Source organism: Balaenoptera borealis, assembly GCF_965194805.1.
Source record: "Balaenoptera borealis genome assembly, contig: HAP1_SCAFFOLD_689, whole genome shotgun sequence".
In the NCBI taxonomy this organism is placed as follows: Eukaryota; Metazoa; Chordata; class Mammalia; order Artiodactyla; family Balaenopteridae; genus Balaenoptera; species Balaenoptera borealis.
The window spans coordinates 364,909-386,566 of record NW_028123510.1 but is presented as its reverse complement, the minus strand read 5'-3'; the positions used below and the strand labels follow the sequence as shown (position 1 = coordinate 386,566).

At 56.1% G+C, this 21,658-nt stretch overlaps 1 long non-coding RNA gene and 1 pseudogene across 2 annotated transcripts in view; one reads left to right on the top strand and one right to left on the bottom strand.

The window, feature by feature from the left end:
- The window catches only part of LOC309621563, a 47,668-nt gene that overhangs the window by 14,038 nt on the left and 11,972 nt on the right, over window positions 1–21,658 (bottom strand). The window lies entirely within an intron of this gene.
- LOC309621561 (serine/arginine-rich splicing factor 3 pseudogene) lies at window positions 11,704–20,031 on the top strand (annotated as a pseudogene). Its single transcript has 2 exons — window positions 11,704–11,726; window positions 19,535–20,031. The product of its transcript is annotated as a serine/arginine-rich splicing factor 3 pseudogene (transcript).

Here is a 21,658-nt window from a genome sequence, read left to right as displayed (position 1 = left end):
GCTCCGAGGCATGTGGGATCTTCCCGGACCAGGGCTTAAACCCGTGTCCCCTGCATTGACAGGCGGATTCTTAACCACTGTGCCACCAGGGAAGCCCCTGAGGTTTTAATTTAATTTTAATTCATTTAAATTGAAATAGCCCCATGTGGCTAGTGGCTGCCGTATTAGACAGCAAAACTCCAGGTAGCAAGGGAGCAGGGGTAGAAAGACAGCCCTGTGATGGAGCAGTCAGGGGAGCCTCCCAGCAAAAGACTGACCAGCCTCTTGCCTCACTGTGGCAGGGGAAGCCCCAGGCTGGAAATGGCAAATACTTGGCACAGGCACCACTCCGAACCATTCCTGCGCCCATGGCAGACATTGCTAGTCAATCACCACACACTTTCTTGCTAGTTCAGCCATAGCTCAGGATCCTTCTCAATACAACACTCCAGGCAGTCCCCAACTACAGATCAGTAGATGCTAGCATTTGAGAGAAATATTACTGGTCATCCCTAGGCCAGGAGGCCCATCTGGGAGGTCCAGGATCTCACCAGGCTGTAAGGTGGCTGGCAAGGGACGTGTGGCCAACCTGGGTCAGTGAGGCAACCACAAATATGGAGAGTGGAGAGGCAATGTGCTGGAGGAGCCAAGATTTTTCTATTTCTTCAAGAAACACTCAGAGCATGATTTAGGGAGAGAGGAAGGGGGTGGGGGGAGAGGTGAAGACTTGTCAAAGCCAGCTGATGTGCAAAGCATTTGGAGATTTTTATTGAGCTGGGTGCAATATTGTGATTTATGAAGAAAAATACATATTTGGTCATTCGGACCAAAAATATATATTTGGCCATCTCCCACGTGGCCCAAACCTTAAAATATTTACATTTTCGCCCTTTTTGGAAAAAAAAAATTTGCTGACCCTTATTCTAGAGAGGGTTCTGAATTGCCCACAAAAGTGGACTTGCTGGATTAAAGGAAATATGCATTGAAAATTTCAGCAGATGCTGCCCTTCATACTTGCACTAGCTAGCAGTGTATGAGATTGCCTGTTCCCCAGTATCCTCACCAACACAGAGTAATATCAAACTTTTCCATGTGGCCAATTGGATAGGTGAAAATGGTATTTCACTATCGTTTTAATTGTACTTACCTTATTAGCAGTAAGATTTAGTATTAGGCAGTAGGTATAATAAAATATATATTTGGTCTTTGTCCCTCATTCCTGGCACAAAACTTCTAAACCCCGTGGAATTTCCAGATAGGAGTGTCTTTTGATATTCATAACAAAACCCTTTCAACCACACCTGAGTTTGTGTTAATGAGGTGACTTTTGGAAAGCCCCTAAGGAAGGGGCTGGTTGCCAGGGGAACCAACCAGAATTAGAGGATTGGAACTTTCAGTCTCTTCCACCCTCCCCCCCACCCCCTTGAAGGGGAGAGGGGCTTGAGGTTGAATCAGTTAATCCTGTCTACATAACGAAGCTTCAGTGAAATTAAAAGAATGGAGTTTGGGGCTTCCCTGGTGGCGCAGTGGTTGAGAGTCTGCCTGCCAATGCAGGGGACGCGGGCTCGAGCCCTGGTCTGGGAAGATGCCACATGACACGGAGCAAGTGGGCCCGTGAGCCACAACTGCTGAGCCTGCGCGTCTGGAGCCTGTGCTCCGCAACAAGAGAGGCCGCGATGGTGAGAGACCCGCGCATCGCGATGAAGAGTGGCCCCCGCTTGCCACAACTAGAGAAAGCCCTTGCACAGAAACGAAGACCCAACACAACTAAAATAAATAAATAAATAAATAATTTTTAAAAAAAGTTCTTCAAAATTATTAAAAAAAAAAAAAAAAAAGAATGGAGTTTGGAGAGCTTCTGGATTGGTGTACCCAGGGAGGTGCCAGGTGGGACAGCATGGAAGCTTTGCACCCCTTTCCCCATACCTTGCCCTGTGCGTCTCTTCCATATGGCTGTTCCTGAGTTAGATCTTTTTATAATAAACTGGTAATCTAGAAAGGAAAAAAAAATATTATATATATATATATATATTTGGTCATCTCATATATATTTGGCTTTCCAAAAGTCACCTCATTAACATAACAAAAGGCACCTTTTTTAAAAAATTAATTTTATTTGAGCGTAGTTCTGCTGTACAGCAAAGTGAATCAGCTATACATATACATATATCCCCTCTTTTTTGGATTTCCTTCCCATTTAGGTCACCACAGAGCATTGAGTAGAGTTCCCTGTGCTATACAGTAGGTTCTCATTAGCCTGGAAGGGCGACGCTGCACTCTCCCCTCCGTTGCCAGGCAGGCTGTGCTTCTGTTACTGCAGCCCAAGGCCCCGAGAGCCTGCTCTGGTTCCTTAGGGGCCCCTGGGAGGGGTGTTTGTCACAGGTCTCTCCGCAAGCCCAGTTCTCTCGACCGTGACTGTCCTCGATTGCGGCGTCTGCTACACGGCCTGGGTCAAAGAGCCTAAAAGTGCGGGGATTGGGACCCAACCTGGTAGGAGGAACTTGAGTCCCGTGATCCCCCTAAGCCCCTGTAACCCTGCGGTGGGCGTGGGTCCCCCTCAAGTCACGCTGCCTCCCACACCCACAGCTTCCTTCTGTCTTTGGCTGAGTCCCCTCTGGTTCCTCAAATGGCCACCAGGTGGGAGCAGAGACCTGCGGTGAGGCTGGGACTGAGGCCTCCTTGAAGATGGGCTAGGAGGGCTCCAGGCAGGGCTGGGGGCCTCTCTCACTGGGGGTCTGGGCTTGCCGGGTGGCTGGGAGCTGGGTGCGTGCCTGGGGGTGCAGGCCTCTTTTGGGGTGAGTGTGCTGTGACTGCGTGGGGTGTAGATGGGCACACCTGTGTGCAGAGTCCTCTGCAGCTGTTGGGTGCGTGTGCCCTTGAGCATGCCCGTGTGCAAGCATGCAGGGGGTACCTGTGTGTGACTGTGGGGCCTGGGTCTGCAGAATCCTCCCTGTTCCCCTGCAGGCCTGAGAAGGCTGACGATTGGGATAGCCTGGCCCTTGAACTTTATGTTTCCAAAGCGGCAGGTGGCTCCGAGGCTCGGACCTCAGGACCCCCTGCCCGCTGCGTTCCCTTAGGCTGTGTCCAGCCAGTGTGGCGGCTTGTCCTACTTTGCCAGGTTTGGGGTCCTGCTGAGCCTTTTTTATTTATTTATTTATTTTAACATCTTTATTGGAGTATACTTGCTTTACAATGGTGTGTTAGTTTCTGCTGTGTAACAAAGTGAATCAGTTATACATATACGTATGTTCCCATATCTCTTCCCTCTTGCATCTCCCTCCCTCCCACCCTCCCTATCCCACCCCTCTAGGTGGTCACAAAGCACCAAGCTGATCTCCCTGTGCTCTGCGGCTGCTTCCCACTAGCTCTCTGTTTGACGTTTGATAGTGTATATATGTCCATGCCACTGTCTCACTTTGTCACATCTTACCCTTCCCCCTCCCCATATCCTCAGGTCCATTCTCTAGTAGGTCTGTGAGCCTTTTGATTTGTGTCAGGATGGGGACTCGTTGCTGTTCCTGGGGGCCTCGGGGTAGGAAAGGCCAACAGTGCACTGGGGGTGCTCCTTAGCCCCAGGCTGGGGGTTCGGGGAGGGGGAGGGCCGCCACACCGGAGTTTGTGCCCCTGGTCCTGCCAAGCCACTGGGAGGGTGGATGCTAGCCCACTTGTCACCCGCTTAGCATCCTGGGCTTCCAAGGTCCTCCTCCAGCCAGGCCCGTTTCCCTGCTCCCTTTGGTGCCTTTCTACTGCCCTCACTACCTCCACCGCCCTCTTCCGTTCTCCCTGAAAACCACGCTAAGCAGACATTTGTCAAGGTCACAGTGACCTCCATGCTGCCAAGCCCAGTGGACAATTCTCCGGCCTCCTCTGACTTGACCCTCAGCAGCACTTCAGGGGCTGGTCCTTCCCTCCTCCTGCCATCACTCCCTTCCGCAGCTCAGGAATTCCGCTCTCCTGGTTTTCCTTCTGTCCCGCTGGCCCTCCCTCTCAGCCTCCTTTGCTGGTCCCTGATCTCTCCAAGTCTGGGTGCCCCATCCCTACACCTCTTCTGTCTCCCTCTTTAAACGCCCACTTCCTTGGTGATCTCATCCAAGCTCATGGCTTTCAAATGACTCCCGTTGAGTATAATTTAATTAGTTGGTTTTTTATCATCTGTCTTCTCCCAAAGGAAAGCAAGCTCTACAGGCAGGGCTTTTTTTGTCTTAAGTCAGGTTTATTAAGGTATAATTTACATACAGTTAATGTCACCCTTTTTAGTGTTCACTTCTGTAAGTTTTTGACAAACACGTATAGTTGTGAAACTGTCTCTGCCATCAATTACAGGACAGTTCCCATCACCCCCAAAAGTTCTCCATACCCTTGTGGTCATCCCCTCCCCCATGTCCCACCCTGGGCAGCCACTAATCTGTTCTTTTGTCCCTTTTCCCTAGTTGTGCCTTTTCTGAAAAGTCATATAAATGGGATTGTACTGCGTGTAACCTTTGGAATCGGCTTCTTCCACTTATCACAATGCACAGCGCATTTGAGATTCACCCATATTGTTGCAGCTGTGAGCCGTTAGTTCTTTTATTCTATTGTATTTTATTGCACAGCTTTGTTTATCTGTTCGGAGGGGGACCAGTTGTCCTGGTTTCCGTGGGAGGGAATGGTTTTTCTGGGACATGGGACTTTCAGTGCTAAAACCAGGGTGGTTGGTTATCTTAGTTCTTTAGTTGAGGGACATTTGGGTTGTTTCTAGGTTGTTGATGATTTTGAATACCTACTCAATATAACCAGTGACAGAGGGTTTTTTGGTGAACACAAATGTCCATTTCTCTTGGGTAAATACCTAGGAGTGGGGTTGCTCAGTTGGATGACGAGTGTACGTATCACTGTAAAAGAGGCTGCCAAGCTGTTCTCCAGAGTGGCTGTATTGTGTAGCATTGTGGGAGAATTCCACTTGCTCTGCATCTTAACCAGAACTTGGTAGTGTGTCAAAACAAATTAAAAACCGGTTTTTTAGCCATCTTAATAGGTGTATAATGATATCTCCTCACGGTTGGCAGAGATTTCCTTTATTCGCCTTGAGTAGTGTTGTGCCCCCAGTGCCTGGGTTAGTGCCTGCTATGTAGTAGACACTCAATGAATTTTTTTTTTTTTACTGAGTGAATGAATGTATGGATGGATGAATGAATGAAGTCAAAGGGGCTTCCGGTATCTAAATCTGTTATAGCAAATACATAGCACACGTACCGCCAATTCCCCCATGCCCCATTCTGTTTCCATGGCAGACGTCACTCATCAATTGAGCCATTTTATCCACCTGCTTCATTTCAGACAGGTACGATCCAGTCCTTTGTGTAGCAAGTGAGATGAGCCCCATGAGCTAATGCAGCTTTAGTTCAAGCCTCTCATTGGCTGAAGAAGAGGCCAGGCTCAGAGCAGGGTCCAAGGCTGCCCAAGGACTCACAGCGAGCCAGTGGCAGGACTAGATCTCCAGGCTGGGCTCTCCCCAGAAAAATGCACGACGTCTCTGACAAGGCTGGAGTAGGATGGGAGGCATGGACGTGGATCTGGGCTTGAGGCCGGGTTGGAGCATTGTGGAGTGCTCCCTGGGCCCCGGCCGGGTGGGAAGGCTGATGCCGGCGCTCTTCCTGCAGGTGCCCAGGAGCTGCTGGGATGGCCTACCCGCCCACGTTGGCTCCCTGGCCCAGCGGGCGTACTGGGCTCTGCTGAGCCAGCAGAGGGACCAGAGCATCGTGGCCCTGGGCCAGAGCGGTGCTGGCAAGACCACCTGCTGCGAGCAGGTCCTGGAGCACCTGGTGGGGATGGCAGGCAGTGTGGATGGCAGGGTCTCAGGTACAGTGGTCTCCAGGTGACGTGCAGCTGGGACGTGGTGGGGGCGGTGGCGTGGGGGAAGGGAAGGGAGAGTCAGAGGGGGTGCTGGGCGGCTCTTTCTTATATCTGCTCAGCTAGCGTTCACTGAGCACCTGTGTGCAGACCCTGTGCTGGCTTCTGGGCAGGGCCACCCCTAGTCTGTTGGGTACTTTTGTGTGAATTAGAAACAGGTACTCCTTGCCTAAGACACTCACTGCCACATGTGGAACCGTCGTCACGCATTGACATTGTTAGAACCAAACACTTGACCACCACGTTCTGGGCCATCATCCTAATAAGTATACAGGCCTATGGCTATCTGATATAAATGCTGTGCCCTTAGGTGTGGTGTCCTTGTGCAGCGCACAGCCCACTGGACTGTGCAGAGGACCCGATAAGTAAAAACAAAGACAAGGAGGCACTGACAGCCGGAAGGGAGACTCAGCTGCTCATCTGTGCCAGACTCCAGTGCTCTGCACCGCTTGCTGGCCGAGCTGGGGAGGGGAGAGGCGGAGGGAGCACAGAGAAGGGGCCGGGGGGCTTCCTTGAGGAAATGATGTTTGAGCTGGGCATTAAAGAAAGAGTTTCAACATTGTAAATCAACTATACTTCAATAAAAAATAGTGTCAGTTGGTGATAATAATTACAATATTGATGGGGATCGTGGTAAATGCTTGCTGAGGACTTACGCGCCAGGCTCTATTCCAAGCAGGTTAACTTATTTATTATTTAAAACATCCCTATAAGGTAGACATTATTATTATTTGAATTTTATAGATGAGGCCATTAAAACGCAGGGAGGTTAACCAGCTTGCCCAAGGCCACACAGCTCATACATCCTAGCACCGAGATTCAAACACAGACAGTTTGGCTCCAGAGCTGTTACCCCTGGGCCAGTGTCCTCAATGTATTGTTGCCCCTCTGAGGAGCCTTTTTAGTTGTTCTTTCTCCTAATCGTCTCCCACCGTGAAAAGTTAATGCCATAGATTCACCATATATTTGTTTATGCAGTGTGTGTGTATGTGTGTATATATATACAGACACACACAGACATGTGTGTGTGTGTGTGTGTGTGTATCTGTGCTCTATTCTATACATAAGAAAGGAAAACTGCCCCCATCCTCAAGAATCAGTTTCTGCCCTCTTGGGGGCAGTATTCCCCCTGCTGAGAATATATGGCCCAGGCAGTATTGCTTTTCTAATAATAACAAACAATACTAACACCACCACATTTGGAGCATGTTCTGAGCACTTTACATTATTAAATCTTTTAGTCTTTGTGGCAACCACATGAGGTAAGTAAGTACTATTATTACCCCCATCTTATAGATGGGGTATCTGAGGCACAGGGAGGTTAATTTATTCGCTCCAAATCAGGTGACTAACAACGGGGAGAGGCCATATTCAAGCTTGTTTAACCATTGTACTATCCTGCTTCTCCACTGGGCTTATTCCAATGCTTTATTGATCACCTGTTCTGCACCTGGCCCAGGTTAGAGCCCTGTGAGGAGCTGGGGATACAGCAAGGAGAGGCCCTCCCAGAATGTAGATCTGCTGAAAGTGTGTGTTGGGGGAGTGGGAGTCAGGCTAGGCTGTATCCAGGTGCCTAGCACATAGTGGGTGCTTGTTAAATAGTTATGTTAAAAAGCTTGGGACTGCTGGGCTTTTTGAGCTGGCTGTGATGGGCGTTCCCCGACAGCAGGTCCAAGAATGTTAATGCTCTGCCCTCCTCCTAGACTCCACCAGGCCCAGGAGGCCCTAGGGCAGCCCTTGTCACTCAGATCGTACCAATCCTAGGTGTGTGTATCTCCCCTTCTGGGCTCACTCTTGCTCACCCCGCGCCCCTGCTTGCAGCACAGGGCCAGCCCAGCAGCGGAAGAGGTGTGGCTTAGAGCTGAGTTGGGGGAGTGGAGGGGCCCCTGCTGGGGCCTGGGGCCAGAATGGGGTCCTGTGAGAGGTGGGGGTGGCAGCACCCGGGCCACGGGTGATGCCCTGTCTGTGCCCCACCAGTGGAGAAGATTCGAGCCACCTTCACTGTCCTCCGGGCCTTTGGCTCCGTGTTCACCGGCCACAGCCGCCGTGCCACCCGGTGCTCCATGGTGATGTCACTGGACTTGAACGCCACAGGCCGAGTCACGGCCGCCCAGCTCCAGGTGAGGCCTCTGGGTGGGAGGGAGAGGGGGCTCTTTGGGGCTGCAGTAGCCTCAGCCCCACTCAGCAGGGCCCACGCCTCCAGCTGGGACCCTGGAATGTGTCTAAATGGTCATCGCTCCCCAGGCCAAGGCCAGCTCCTCCCCACCTCACTCAGTGCCCAGACATCTCCTCCCGGAGCAGGCCAGCTCGTCTGTGCCTCGGAGTATCACAGGGATGAAATATTCATGAGTAGATACATAATTCAGCCGCTCATTAGCTGGGTCTTAAAAGCGTAAGCTGAAATTAAACAGGCGCTCGCTGGCCTTCTGCGGCAGCCCGTGTGTGACAGGCACATGGCCTGTTTGTTCCTCTCTCTGAAATCACCTGGCTCCTCCCCTTCCCCCCCCCCCGCCCCCACCAACATTCTGTTTGAACAGAAAACAGGATTAGGTTATTAGAAGGGTTGTTTGTATGTGGAGCTAGGAGAATACCCAGACTCGCTGGTGCACGATAAATCCCTTTCTGTCCCGGCCCTGAAAGTCTACCGTGCATCACCATGTGGGTCAAGTTATTAAGGGCTTCGGTTGCATAAGAGTGTGTTGGAGGGCGGCTCTGGGTTAATTGTTAGTACCCTTGGATTCCTTCATCGGAATGAGCCCGTTGCATTCGTTGATTGCCTGCGTGGACGCTGAATCAGTGAGACAAAGGCCTGGCACGTTTTGATTTGGAGGCGTCCAGCCAAGTTGGGGCCTGAGGTGCTGCCTCGAAGAGTGGGCCTGGGGGTTGGTGGGGGTGTGCGGGCAGCCTAGCGGGGCCTCGTGCTGACCGGCGCCTGTCCTCTCCCCTGGCAGACGATGCTGTTGGAGAAGAGCCACGTGGCCCGGCAGCTGGAAGGGGAAGGCAGTTTCAAGGTTTTCTCCCAGATGCTATCCGGATTGGACCTGGCTCTCAGGTGAGCGACTGGGCTGAGCAGGGACAGCCGAGGGCAGTGAGACAAAGGGCCTCCGCTCTCCAGGGCCCCAGCCCTGCCTCTGCCCAGAGGTGAGAGGCAGTGGAGCCCAGTGGTTAGGAATCTGGCCTCTGATTCTTGCTGCCTGGTACTGCTCCTGGGCTGGGTGAACCTGGCCAGGTGTCACCTGCTCTGAACCTCCGTTTCTTCCTCTGTAAAGTGGAAATAGTACCTTGACTGCTGACCTTACAGGATTAAGTGAGATAATTCACATATGGCTCTTTATACACGCTGGGGGGTGGTGGTGGATGTCTGCTGTGACGGTGACATTTTGGTACAGGTTCTGACAGCAGCGTGGGAGGTGGGCAAGGAACAGCAGACCCCAAATCTTCCAGAAGCTCCTAAACTCTGTGAGAGCCTTGGGTGCACCTGAGGTAGCTCAGGGCGAGGAGGCACCAGGTGGAACAGCAGAGAAGCCACAAGACTCATCTGGGAGGGCCTTCTGGGGGAGGTGGCCCAGGGAGTCATCTCTGCCCCTCGCTGACTCCTGGGAATTCTTGGACATGTGGCTCCCTGTCTCTGAGCCTTGGTTTCCTCATCTGTTGAACGAATGAGTAAGGTTCTATCTAGTGAAGCTCCAGGGAGTGCTCACCCCAGGCGAGGGGTGATAATTTTCAATTTGCCTCTGCGTCCCCCATCATTTGTCTCCTGCCTTCCACCCCCGTCTGAAGGGCAGGCCCAACCTGTCCTGAGCCTCCTGGCTAAGGCCAGAGGGGCACCTTACCCTTTGGAGAGAGGGCAGATTAGGGAGGAAACTCCCAGTTTTCAGAGCAGGGTAACTGAGGAGTAAGGAAGCTTCTGGAAGGCCTTCACTTAAGAAGGGCCCATTGAGGGCAGCAAGTGAGGAATATTCGGGAGGCAGGGCCAGGGCCTGAGGCAGACCCCGGGGCCACCTGGGGCACTCTGTGGAGCCCCGTGCCATGATGCCCACCTGCCCTGCCAGGCCACTGGTGTGGGTGGGTCCTCCCTTACTTCTGGTCCCTTCTCTGTTTCCAGGACAGAACTGTACCTGCACCAGCTGGCAGACAGCAGCTCCTTCGGCATGGGCGTGTGGCCTAAGGTAAAGAGGAGGTCCTTCTGGGTGTGAGTGGGTGTCTGTGTCCCCATGGCCAAGATGGGCGGGTCCCCTGTGTGGCTCGTCCCTCTGCCACTGGGGTGAGTAGTTGGCAAGGGCTGGTCACGTGGGGGAGGCAGGGTTGCCTTTATGGGGCCTGGGCTTGTCAGGGAAATGAGTCTTGTGCTAATAAAGGGAACCAGGAGGTGGTTTGTGTAGAGGTTAGGGCGCGGTCTCCGGGACAGGCTGTCTGGGTTCAAACCCCGGCTCTGACACTTACTGGATATGAGACCTCAGGCATGGACCCTAGCCTCTCTGAATGTCTGTGTCCTCTTCGGTAAAATAACAACAGAACGGGCGGGCAGGCTGAGGGGAGGACAGAGCGTGGCACGGCCTGCCCGCCTGGGCCACGGGGAGAAGGTCGGGGCGCCGCCCGCGCCCTCGTTCCGCTGCCTGGCGTCCTTTGTGGAGGCAGGGCTCCCAAGGAGCTCAAAGGCCAGGGAAGGACACACGGGACGGTCCAGAGCCACCCTACCGCTCCAGTGGTGCAGCACCCTCTCTGAATTCCTACTGCCACCAAAACACATCCCTAAGGCCTTTGGGAAGAATTGCTAGGACCCAGGAAGGCGGCCCCTTGCTGTGGTCCAGACTTCAGCAGCTGCCGATGACCAGAGGGAGCCAGCCGGCCGGCCGTGAGCAGGAGGACAGGACACGGGGACAGGGACAGCCCCAGCCGGGCTTCCCGCAGCTGTGCCCACCGCCAGAACCAGCTCCAGCCAGTCACAGCCCCCGAGATGCCAAACAGAGACGGGCGAGAGGCCGGCAGGAAACTGACACCCCCTCACTGGAGAGCCTGCCCGGTCGGGGTGCGGGGCACCATCCCCGTCTGAACTCACCCCACAGCTCAGCCGTCTCCCAGTGACCCAGACGCGTCACCATGGCCCCAGGGCTGATCCCCGACCAAGGTCAGAACTCCCCCCAGTGTGACGGCCCCCATGCCACTCCTGTGGTGGAAGGGACGGCAGGCAGAGACCAGGAGTAGAGTCTTTTTTATTAATGGCTGCGTTTTCAAAGAACCGTTTTGTTACCAGGAAAGCTCCCCAGGAAGGGATTGCATTAGTGCAACAAGGGGGAGCCTTGATGCCAGGCTTTCCAGACACTTCCAGGTGGAGACTTTTGGCCTAGGCCGGCCGCCGGGGACTCGGGGGCTGGGAGGACACACGGCCCCTCCCCCGCCCCGACGGGGCGCTAAGGCACCCGGCCCGCCTGGGGGGGCAAAACCCCGTGCCGTCAGCAGGCCGGTGGCTTGCAGCCCTCAACCTGCAGCCCTTTGCTCAGGAGGAAGGCGTCCTGCATGGGGTCACAACCCAGGAAGAGCTTCACCATGCCCTTGGCATCCTCGGAGCCCCCTGGCCTCAGAATGCAGCTTCTGTAGTCCATGGCAACCTGAGGAGAGGGGGCGGGGCTGCAGGAGGGTGGAGCACCCCCTTCACGGAGGGTGTGGGTGTGGCCACCTCTGCTGTGACTCAACAAAGGGCAGGGGAGCAGGGGGTTCTGGGCAGGGCCCTCAGAGCCTGGCAGGCCCAGGCGGGCGGCAAAAGCATCTAGGCCCAGGCCAAGGACCTCCGTGTTGGTCTGCACGGCAGGCCGGCCTCTCACCTTGACACTCAGGATGCCCTCCTGCTTGAAACGAGTGTGTGGACCGTGTCCGCGGAGTACACCTCGCTGCACAGGTAGCCATAGGACTGGGCGTCGTAGCTTCCTGCCAGGTGGCCGAAGGTCGCAGGCAGGTGGGTCCCTGGGACACACGCGGAGAGGCTCCTGCCCGGCCCCCTGGCCGCTCCGTGCCCCTTCCCCAGAGCCCAGAGCTTGGGGCCTCAAAGCAGCCCTGTCTGAGTCCCCTGCCACTAGAGGGAGTATTGGCCCAACACTTCTAGAAAACGGGGACCTTGCGGGCAACTCAGTGGAGGGACACAAATCAATCTTTGCCGACTTTCTGCTGAAGCTCACGAGGGTTCACCCCTAAGCCTCTTACAGGGACAGCTGCCCGAGGCTCCGAGGGATGAGTCAGGGCTCGCCCTCCAGCACGGGGAGAGCGCGGGTTAAAGCGCTCACGAGGGAGTGAACTGCGTCTCCGCACCGACACGCTCGGGCAAACCTCGTCGACGCGTTCCGTCCGGGGTATGAAGCCCTCTCCTGCCTCTTCCAGGCTCTCCAGAAAGCACGTGCAGATACGCCCAGCCCACCCTCGGACTCCGCGGGCCACAGCTGGAGGGACCAGCCCAGGAACCCAGGCAGGAAGAGGCCAGAGGTCAGCGAGCCTCGACCAGAGCCCGTCAGTCGGTCCCCCTTCACACACCACCAGAGGATCCTCTTGACCTGGGCAGTAGCCGCCAACCGACCGCTAAGGTGGGCCCGGCGTGCGCTTGGCTACCTGGCGTGGCTGGGACCCCGAGGATCTCCTGGCAGAGGCGGGCATTGTCCTAGGCCGGGTCCGAGGGCGTCTGCGTGTGCAGGGCCTGGTCCACCTTGGCCAGGACGATCTGGCGCAGGTTGAAGAGGCCTGGAGGGCGGGAGGAAGGAGACGGGGGCGCTGGCACTGTGTCCAGGCCGCGCTTTCCAGCCGGGCGGTCCGGGAGCCCCTTTCCTTTCCCTCGGCCCGGCCGCACGGGGGTTGGCCAGCCGGGACTTGATGAGCTTGTCCAGCAGCTCCTGGGGGACGGCGCTGCTCGTGCCCCGCCGAGACTGGCAGCAGCGCCAGGGCTTCACAGGGCGCGGCGCTCCCGGCCCCAGAGCCTACCCTCTGGTTCTCATCCCCGGCTGTCACCAGAGTCGCAGGCAACGTGCCCTTCTTTTCGTTTGTCTTTTTTCCGGCCCTCGACCACGCAAAGGTGTGAAGCCCTGCCACTCGCTGCCACGTGGATGCACCGTGAGAACACGGTGCTCAGCGAGAGAAGTCAGACACAGAAGGACACACAGGGTGTGACCCCACTGAGGGGAAACGTCCAGAACAGGTAGATCCACAGAGTCAGAGTGGGTTCCTGGTTGTCAGGGACAGGGGAGGGGAGGGAATGATAACTAAGGGCGTGAGGGACCTTTTTGGGGTGAGGGAAATGTTCCAGAACAGGGCAGTAGTGACGGCTGCACAGCTCAGTAAAGTGTCCCCACGCGCTCCGGTTGCAGTCTGTGAGAGCATCGCTCTCAGGACGAAGGGCTGACTGCAGGAAGACTGAACGAGCACTGGGTCCTGGGCCCAGACGCTCATCTGGGGACCCCCCCCACATTGGGAAGTCACTGGGACTTGCTGAGCCTCCACCGAGACTGGCAGCAGCCCCAGGGCCTCACAGGGCGTGGTGCTCCCGGCCCCAGAGCCTAACCTCTGGTTCTCATCACCGCCTGTCACCAGCCTTGCATGCAACGTTCCTTTCTTCTATTTTGTCTTTTTTAAAGGCAACTCTTGAATACCTGTATTTAACATTGCAGGGAACCAGTCCTGACTCCTTGATCTGGGACTTCCAGCCTCCAGAGTCTCGAGGACATCCACTTCCGTTGTTTACGCGCCCAGTGCGTGGGGTTTGGTGATGGAAACTGACACCGAGGGCGTCTCCTCGTGCGGGGTGACATCAGCGGAAGAATCCCGTGGCGAGGGCCTGCCTGAGGACCACGGGAGAGCCCGGGCCCTCCCCGCCCCCTGCCTTCAGCCCCTCGCCCGCACCCTCCTGGGAGCGGAGCTGGTGCATCGCTTGCCAGAACTCATGGAAGTAGGTCTCCAGCTCATCATGCTGGAACAGGGAGGGCGGGTTGGGCGTAGGCTTGGTGAAGTTGGCCACCATGGCCGCGATGGCAATCTGGCGCCTCCCGTCCTGCTGCAGGCAGCCCGGCTGCAGGCCAAAGCAGGCCATGTGCCCGGACTTCCCTTCCCTGGGGAGGGACGCGGGTGAGGCCCCGCTACCACAGAGGAGCCCCGGCCCACGGCCAACAGGTTCCCCCACGCATGCACCGAGGGTAGAGGTCCAGGTAGAACTTGCTGATGGATGACCTTGCCCGAGGCCGCGTCCCGGACCGTGTAGAGCCTCACATCTTCATCTTCGTGACGCATGTTGGCGCCTTCCTCCAGGTCGAAGGTCAGCCCCAGCAGCTCCTGGGAGATGCCCAGCCGCCCGCGCGTGACCACCTGCATGGGGAAGGACTCATTGAGCAGGTACTGGTCCACGTGGTAGCGCGTCTCCTCCCCCTGGTTCATGTAGTAGCGCAGGTCCTAGACGTTGATGGGCCCGTCAAAGTGCAGGCCCCGCCTCTGGCACTCAGCCTTCTTTAGCTCCAGGATCAGGGCCGCTCCTGCTCCCCGAGGGGCTTCAGCTTCTGGGCCAGCTCATCTGCGGGCGGAGGGGAGAGGCTCAGCTATGTCCCTGTGGCAGCCGCCCAGCCGCCCCCCACCCCACGCCCCTCGAGGCAGAATGAAGGGTTGGGGAAGGCGACCCCCAAGGGCTGACACAGTGGGGTCTCAGGCAGCACCACGTCCAGTCAAGGTCCACCTGACCCCCGTCCCCACTGGGACTCGGGGAGGCGGGGTTACCTAGGAAAGTGGCCACCACCTGGCTGGTCTTGGCCATGTTCATCTCCAGCACAGAGTCGGCACGCGTGCTGAATCCCAGCAGGCGGGACTTCTGAGCCTGCAGCCTTACCAGCTCCCCGAGGATCGCGCAGTTCTCCTGGAACCCAGAGACAGCCAGCGCTGGGGACCGTGGGCCACGCCCTCCCCACAGGCCCCGGGCCAGGTCTCTGTGGGTGGGAGGGCTCTCAGGCCACTGGCGGGCACAGCCAAACCCCCTCCCTCCTCCTCCTGGCCTGGATTTCTAGACACTTTGGTGCTGTCCTAACATGTGGTCTTTATGAACACAGGTCCTTTTGGAACCAGAAACGGCGTGAACCATGATGAGCTCTAAGGCCAAGGGCAGGAAGAAATGTGACCAGGCTCTCCAGGAGCCACCCAGGGGCCTCCCCGGGCTCAACAATACAAACTTGGCTGCCGTGCAGACAGCAGCTCATCCCCACGGCGCCCGAACACCCAGCCCCTGGACGGCGAGAGACCTGTTGCTGCAGGTGCCCCGTGGTTGGCTGGTGAGGCCTGGCCCCAGGCGTACGCCACCTTCTCTGGGGCCACCTCTCTGGGTCTGCGGTGGGGTTCTCCTGGGAGCCCCCAGTCACCACAGGACCAACGTGGCCTGTCTGCAGCCCAAGAAGGTGGGGACACAGGTCTGTCCCCCGTGGACATCACCCGCGAGGCCGAGCAAGCACCAGTGGTGTCTGCGGGGAAGATGAAGGGCTCATGCACAGCCCCCATCTACTGAAGATGCTAAACGGGAGAAGCACAGACTGCAGCCACATGCGGTATGGACCAAACGCAAGTGTCCTTGCAGGAACCGATGTCTGAATGTCGAGGCTGTTCCCGGGCCACAGTGAGAAGGCCCAGGCCCCACGCAAGGCACAGAGAGGGGATGGGGGGAACATCTGCGAATCTGAGCTCATCGGGCATCACCCCAGAAGGAGAGGGAGAGAGCCAGAAGGAGATACGGAGGGAGAGGGAGAGAGAGGGAGGTACAGACGTCTCTCCTTTCCCTGGGGGTTCTCTAGTGCAGCCAAGCCTGAAAACCACTGCATTTCGGGAGATGGGTCCTCGTGGAAAAGTTAAATAGTAGCTCATGGCATTATCGACACATATTAAAATGGCCCCAAATCTTGGGGAGTCAGGGAGGGGAGCTGGCGGCTGCCTCGTAAAGGAGGAGAGATTGGGCGTCAGAGGAGGTGCCTGCCTCCACCACCTCCGCCGCCGCTGCCCCTCCCCCAGGGCCCCGCAGACTTCATCTCCCAGCTGTGGTCCTGGGCTGGAAGGCAGCGGGGAGGTCAGGCCGTCCCAAGCATCAACGTTGACTTCAGGGCTGATCTGAAAGGCGCCTGGTGTTTGTTGAAGCAGAAAAAAGAGAAAGCAGTGGGCAGAGGATGGGAGGGGGAGGGAGCCCCCATCAGCCCTTCTCCCTGTCTCCCTCTCTGTCTCCCTCCCTCCCTCCCTCCCTCCCTCTACCTCCCTGCCTCTCACTCTCCCTCCATCTCTCCCTCTGCCTCTCTCCCTCCCTCTCTCCCTGTCCCTCTTGCCCTGTCCTGTCCCTCTCTCCCTCCCTCCATCCCTGTCTCTCTTTCCCTGTCCCTCTCTCCCTCTCCCTCTATCCGTCCCCCCTCCCTTTCCCCGTTTCCATCTCCCTCTCTGCCTCCCTCTTTCCCTGTCCCTGTTTCCCTGCTCTGCTCTCCCTCTCCCTCTTTCCCTCTCCCTCTCTCCCTGTCCCCCTTTCCCTGTCCCTGTTTCCCTGTTCCGCTCTTCCTATACCTCTTTCCCTCTCCCTCTCTCCCTCTCGTGCTCCCTCTCCCTCTCCCTCTCCCTCCACCTCCTTCCCTCTCCAGAGAGGGAAGGAGGTGGAGGGAGAGGGACAGGGAGCAGGAGAGGGAGGGGGGAGAGGGAGAGAGGGATAGAGGGAGGGAGAGGGACAGGGAGCAGGAGAGGGAGGGGGAAGAGGGAGAGAGTGATAGAGGGAGGGAGGGAAAGACAAAGACATCTCTCCCTCCCTCCCTCCCTCCCTCTCTCCCTCCCTCTCTCCCTCCCTCTCTCCCTCTTCCTCGCTCCCTCTCCTCCCTCTCCCTCCGTCTCTCCATCTCCCTCACTCCCTCCCAGAGACAGAGAGACGAAGAGGCAGAGACAAGGGAGAGGGAGAGAGGGAGAGGGAGAGAGAGGGGGAGAGAGGGAGAGACGGAGAGAGGGAGAGAGAGAGAGGTCTCTTCCTCCCTTTCCCTCTCTCCTCCTTCTCTCCCTCTCTCCCACTCTCCCTCTTCCCTCTCCCTCCCTCCCCCCTCCCTCTCTCCCTCTCCCCCTCTCCCTCGTCTCTCCCTCTCCCTCCATCTCTCCCTCTCTGGGAGGGAGTGAGGGAGAGGGAGAGACAGAGGGAGGGAGAGGGTGAGACAGAGGGAGGGAGAGGGAGAGAGGAAGAGAAAGGGCGAGGGAGGGAGAGGGAAGGAGGACGAGACGTCTCTCCCTCTCCGTCTCCCTCCCCCTCCCTCTCTCCCTCTCCCTCCCTTCCTCTCCCTCTCCCTCTCCTAGAGGGAGGGAGGGAGAGGGAGAGACAGAGGGAGAGGAGAGGGGGAGTCGGAGAAGGAGGTAGGGAGAGGGAGAAGGCGAGAGGGTGCCTGCTTCCCTCTCTGTCTCCCTCCCTCCCTCCCTCCCTCTCCGTGTCCCTGTCTCCCCCCTCTCCCTCTCCCTCTGTCTCTCCCTCTCTGGGAGGGAGAGAGGGAGAGGGAGAAGGAGGGAAAGTGATGGAGGGAGGGAGAGGGAGAGAGGGTGAGGGAGAGAGGGAGAGAAGGAGGAGAGAGGGAGAGGGAGGGAGGAAGAGAGCTCTCCCTCTCTCCCCCCTCTCTCCCCCTCCCTCTCTCCCTCTCCCCCTCTCCCTTGTCTTTGCCTCTCCCTCCGTCTCTCCCTCTCTGAGAGGGAGTGAGGGAGACGGAGAGACGGAGGGAGAGGGAAAGGGAGGAGAGGGAGGGAGGGAGAGACGTTTCCTCCCTCCCTTTCCTCCCTCTTCTCCCTCTCCCTCTCCGTCTAACTCTCCCGCTCCCTCCATCTCTCCATCTCCCTCACTCCCTCCCAGAGGGAGAGGGGAGGGAGAGAAGGAGAGGGAAAGAGGAGAGGGAAGAGGGAGAGGAAAGAGGCAGAGGAAAGAAGCAGAGGGAAGAGGCAGAGAGGGAAGAGGGAGAGAGGGAGAGGGAGAGAGAGGGGGAGAGAGGGAGAGACGGAGAGAGGGAGAAAGAGAGAGGTCTCTTCCTCCCTTTCCCTCTCTCCTCCTTCTCTCCCTCTCTCCCACTCTCCCTCTTCCCTCTCCCTCTCTCCCCCCTCCCTCTCTCCCTCTCCCCCTCTCCCTCGTCTCTCCCTCTCCCTCCATCTCTCCCTCTCTGGGAGGGAGTGAGGGAGAGGGAGAGACAGAGGGAGGGAGAGGGTGAGACAGAGGGAGGGAGAGGGAGAGAGGAAGGGAAAGGGCGAGGGAGGGAGAGGGAAGGAGGGCGAGACGTCTCTCCCTCTCCGTCTCCCTTCCCCTCCCTCTCTCCCTCTCCCTCCCTTCCTCTCCCTCTCCCTCTCCTAGAGGGAGGGAGGGAGAGGGAGAGACAGAGGGAGAGGAGAGGGGGAGTCGGAGAAGGAGGTAGGGAGAGGGAGAAGGCGAGAGGGTGCCTGCTTCCCTCTCTGTCTCCCTCCCTCCCTCCCTCCCTCTCCGTGTCCCTGTCTCCCCCCTCTCCCTCTCCCTCTGTCTCTCCCTCTCTGGGAGGGAGAGAGGGAGAGGGAGAAGGAGGGAAAGTGATGGAGGGAGGGAGAGGGAGAGAGGGTGAGGGAGAGAGGGAGAGAAGGAGGAGAGAGGGAGAGGGAGGGAGGAAGAGAGCTCTCCCTCTCTCCCCCCTCTCTCCCCCTCCCTCTCTCCCTCTCCCCCTCTCCCTTGTCTTTGCCTCTCCCTCCGTCTCTCCCTCTCTGAGAGGGAGTGAAGGAGACGGAGAGATGGAGGGAGAGGGAAAGAGAGGAGAGGGAGGGAGGCAGAGGGAGGGAGGGAGGGAGAGACGTCTCCTCCCTCCCTCTCCTCCCTCTTCTCCCTCTCCCTCTCCCTCTCCCTCCAACTCTCCCGCTCCCTCCATCTCTCCATCTCCCTCACTCCCTCCCAGAGGGAGAGACGGAGGGAGAGGCAGAGACAGGGGAGAGGGAGAGAGGAAGAGGGAGAGAGAGGGGGGAGAGAGGGAGAGGGAGAGAGGGGGAGGGAGAGAAGGAGAGGGAAAGAGGAGAGGGAAGAGGGAGAGGAAAGAGGCAGAGGAAAGAGGCAGAGGGAAGAGGGAGAGGAAGAGGGAAGAGGGAGAGAGGAGAGAGGGAGATAGGGAGAGGAAAGAGAGAGGGAGAGGGAGGGAGAGGGAGAGAGGGAGGGAGAGAGGAAGAGACAGAGGGAGAGCGAGAGAGGGAGTGGGAAAGAGGTAGAGGGAGAGCGGAACAGGGAAAGAGGTACAGGGAGAGAGGGAGGCAGCGAGGGAGGAGAGGAAGCAGGGAGAAAAGAGAGAAAGAACACACCGTCTACATTTCTGTCAAATGACACCGGGGATCCTTACACAACCAGGAGAAAGTAACACAGGGAGGCTCTTTCTCAGCTGGAACTGGAACTGCAGACGGGGCCAAACACCACCAGGCTGGCCACACGTGTCCAGCCGCCGCTCCAGCCCCGTCAGCCGTGAGTCCAGTCACCAGGGCTCTGAGTGTCTGCTCCAGGGAGCTGGGGTTCACCCTCTCACCCGGGAGGCCGGGCCAAGAGAGCAGGGCCCCGGGCTGGACACATAGGGGAAAACGCATCCCCACAGGACAGCTTGTGCGAGCAGATTCAGCTACCAGATTCTAGAGGCCCGGGACCACCCTGTGGCCCGTGAAACCCAGGAGCCACGAGGGTCTTGCAACGTGATTCCTGTCCGTTGGACTGTAAAGTTTATGTAGGGAATCTTGGAAACAGTGGTAACAAGGCTGAATTGGAACGAGCTTTAGGCTATTATGGACCACTCTGAAGTGTGTGGGGTGCTAAAAACCCTCCCGGCTTCGCTCTCGTTGAATGTGAAGATCCCCGAGATGCAGCCGATGCTGTCCGAGAACTAGATGGGAGAACACTATGTGGCTGCCGAGTAAGAGTGGACCTGTCGAATGGGGAAAAGAGAAGTCGAAATCGTGACCGCCTCCTTCTTGGGGTCGTCGCCCTCGAGATGATTATGGGAGGAGGAGTCCTCCACCTCCCGCACATCTCCAAGATGGAGAGCCTTCTCCGTCAGCCAGAGCAGGTCCCTTTCTAGATATAGGAGAAGAGAGAGATCCCTGTCCCAAGAGAAAAATCACAAGCCGTCCTGATCTTTCTCTAGGTCTCCTAGCCGATCTAGGTCAGATGAAAGGAAATAGAAGACCACTTTGCAAGAGGAGTGGTGTACAGGCAATAACTTCATTTGGCAGGAGTATGTACAGAAAATTCAAGTTTTGTTTGAGACTTCCGAAGCTTGGTGCACTTTTTAAATGTTTTAGTTGTTCACATTTGTTTGTCTCTTGGGACAGTGACACATAAAGGTGTCATTCTCTATGGTTTGAAATGGGTCCTGGGAGGCATGTAATATGAAGAATTGTTACCTTACAATGTTCCCTTAAGCAAAATTGAACTTGCTTTGAATTTTTGGTCTTGCCTAGACTGATAATAAAACTCTAACTCCTGCCCACCTAAAGTGTGATGTTTACTATTATGGAAACAACACTGGCAAACATTGAAAAGACTTTCTGTAGCTGGGATATGGTATGCAGCTGTAGTTAAGCAAGCAGTCTTTAAAAGGTGCTGTGAACCCAAGCCAGCAGGTAAAAATGAAAGCCGCACCCTTACCCTAGATTAGAGGTTTAAAAATTCCACTAGTCTTCACACCGGACAAGAGATTGTCCAGGGAGTTTAAAATCTAAGAAGTTTCAAGGAAGTTAGTTTACCTTTGAGTTAGGTCATACGTCCCCTCTGTGATTGCTGTACATGAATACATAGCTCTTTGTAATATTTTTTGGAAATTTGAGATTATCAAGATACCAATGTCCTGCCAGATTAAGAGTATATTGTAGAGCTGAACTTTGAGTTACTGTGCAATTTTTTTTTTCATGCTGTCATTTGTAATATGTTTTGTGAGAATCCTTGGGATTAACGTTTTGGTTGCAAAAGAAAAAAAGAAAAGAAAAGAATCCGCCTGCCAATGCAGGGGACACAGGTTCAAGCCCTGGTCCGGGAAGATCCCAGGTGCCGCAGATCAACTAAGCCCGTGGGCCACAACTACTGAGCCTGCACTCTAGATCCTGGGAGCCAGAACTACTGAGCCCCCGTGCCACAACTACAGAAGCCCACACGCAACGAAGACCCAACGCAGCAAGAAAAAAAAGACGATACTGGCCAGGTGATCAAGGGTAAAATCGTTTGTCATAAGTCCCGTTGATGGTGTGTATCCTTGATGTGACCTGAGGAGAATGGCATTTTTATCTCTGTCTGGGTCTTCCGCCCCAAACCCCATAACTCCAGACCAACCATAAGAAAACATCAGAAAACAAACAGACTAACAAATTGAGGGACAAAACACCTGACCAGTCCTCCTCAAAACTTTCAAGGTATCAAAACCCAGCGACGTCTGAGAAATGTCACAGCCCAGAGGAGACTGGGACAGAAAAAGGATGTTAGGGGAACACTAGGGAAATTCTAATAAAGTGTGGACTTTAGTTAATAACAATGTATCCATCTGGGTTCCTTAGTTGGATAAACATGTCACACTAAGGTACTAATGAGTTGGAAATAGGGGTACTGGGTCAGGGTCCACGGCACTCTGTACACTCTGTACAGATCTTTGCAACTTTTTTGTAACTCTAAGCTCTTGTAAAATTAAGCGAGTACTGAACAGAGCTAAGAATGTTATTTCCCTGATTTGAACATGCCTGAGTTTCTTTTCATGGTCACATTTTTGCTATTTGGATGTGTCTTGGAATCAGTAGCAAAGGAGAGTTGCCAGCCCCTGGG